The sequence below is a fragment of the Octodon degus genome, unplaced genomic scaffold, assembly GCF_000260255.1.
Source record: "Octodon degus isolate 3935 unplaced genomic scaffold, OctDeg1.0 scaffold00028, whole genome shotgun sequence".
In the NCBI taxonomy this organism is placed as follows: Eukaryota; Metazoa; Chordata; class Mammalia; order Rodentia; family Octodontidae; genus Octodon; species Octodon degus.
The window spans coordinates 1,653,199-1,655,029 of record NW_004524604.1 but is presented as its reverse complement, the minus strand read 5'-3'; the positions used below and the strand labels follow the sequence as shown (position 1 = coordinate 1,655,029).

Here is a 1,831-nt window from a genome sequence, read left to right as displayed (position 1 = left end):
ACTCTTTCTTTCTTTCTTTCTTTCTTTCTTTCTTTCTTTCTTTCTTTCTTTCTTTCTTTCTTTCTTTCTTTCTTTCTTCAAAACCCATCAGAGAATGGACAATTTGGGTCTGTGACAAAGCAATTATGTTTTAAAGCATAGGTCAGTAATTGAATGAGGGCATACACTGCTACACATGACTTAACTGATCAGACCATAATTTTTCAATGTTTTAAAACAGAATAAGCTTCGCTGTAAAAGCAGCACCTTTGTGACATTTTTAGTGTTCCTCTCCTTCCTCACCCTTTCCTTCCACAGAATCCACACCAACCTCTTCATAATCCTTCTCGAGAGCAGCCATGTCCTCCCGGGCCTCAGAAATCTCCCCTTCCTCCATCCCCTCACCCATGTACCAGTGAACAAAGGCATGCTTGGCATACATCAGATCAAACTTGTGGTCCAGGTGAGCACAGGCATTGGCGATAGCTGTGGTGTTGCTCACCATGTACACAGACCGCTGTACCTTAGCCAGGTTTCCACCAGGCACCATAGTGGGAGTTTGGTAATTAATGCCCACCTTGAAGCCAGTGGGACACCAGTCCACAAATTGGAAGGTATGCTTGGTCATGATGGTGGCAATGGCAGAACTGACATCTTTGGGGAGCACATCACCATAGTACAACACACAGCAAGCCATGTATTTACCATAGCGAGGGTCACATTTCACCATCTGGTTGGCTGGTTCAAAGCAGGCATTGGTGATCTCTGCTACAGAAAGCTGTTCATGGTAGGCTTTCTCAGCAGAGATGACAGTGGCATATGTGGCCAGAGGGAAGTGGATACAGGGATAGGGTACCAGGTTGGTCTGGAATTCTGTCAGATCCACATTCAGGGCTCCATCAAATCCGAGGGAAGCAGTGATGAAAGACACAATTTGGCCTATCAACCTATTCAGGTTAGTGTGGGTGGGGCACTCAATATCGAGGTTTCTATGACAGATGTCATAGATGGCCTCATTGTCTACCATGAAGATACAATCAGAGTGCACCAGGGTGGTGTGGATGATGGGGATGGAGTTGTAGGGCTCTACTACTGTGGAGACCTGAGGGGCTGGGTAAATGGAGAATTTGAGCTTGGGCTTCTTGCCGTAGTAATGAAGAGATGTTCCATCAGCAGGGAGGTGAAGCCAGAGTCAGTGCCCCCGACATAGCCGTGGAAAACCAGGAAGCCCTGCAGACCTGTGCACTGGTCAGCCAATTTCCAAATTCAGTTCAAGATGAGGTCAATGATCTCTTTAGTGCCCATGGACATAGTTGTTGGCAGCATCTTCCTTGCCTGTGATGAGCCTGTCAGGTGGAAGAGCTCACAGCTCATCAATGACTGTGGCTTCCAGGTCTACAAACACTGACCTAGGCACATGTTTGCCAGCGCCATTCTCACTAGAGAAGGTTTTGAAGGAGTCATCTCCGCCCCCAATGGTCTTGTCACTTGGCATCTGGCCATCGGGCAGGATACCATGTTCCAGGCAGTAGAGTTCCCAGCAGGCGTTGCCAATCTGGACACGAGCCTGGCCAACATGGATAAAGATGCACTTAATCATGGCTGCTGCTTCACTATTGCTGAGCGGATGGAGATGAGAGGAGAGATTGCTGCTGCTTACAGCATGACTCTTAGGTGGTTGATGTAAGAGAATCTTGCCATGAGACAGTTTCAAAACCAATTGGTAGGACAGTTTCAATAATCAGTACATTGCATATTGTCTTTATAGTGGTTATTCATAGTACAAGATGCAGACATGATATCCTGTCCAAACACTATTAGTATAAATCTTTCTTCTCATTGAATTAAGACA

The 1,831-nt window shown here is 46.3% G+C and overlaps 1 pseudogene; it reads right to left on the bottom strand.

Moving 5' to 3' along the window:
- Positions 1-259: 259 nt before the first annotated feature.
- Positions 260-1,579, bottom strand: LOC101578471 (annotated as a pseudogene).
- Between the last annotated feature and the right edge of the window lie 252 nt (positions 1,580-1,831).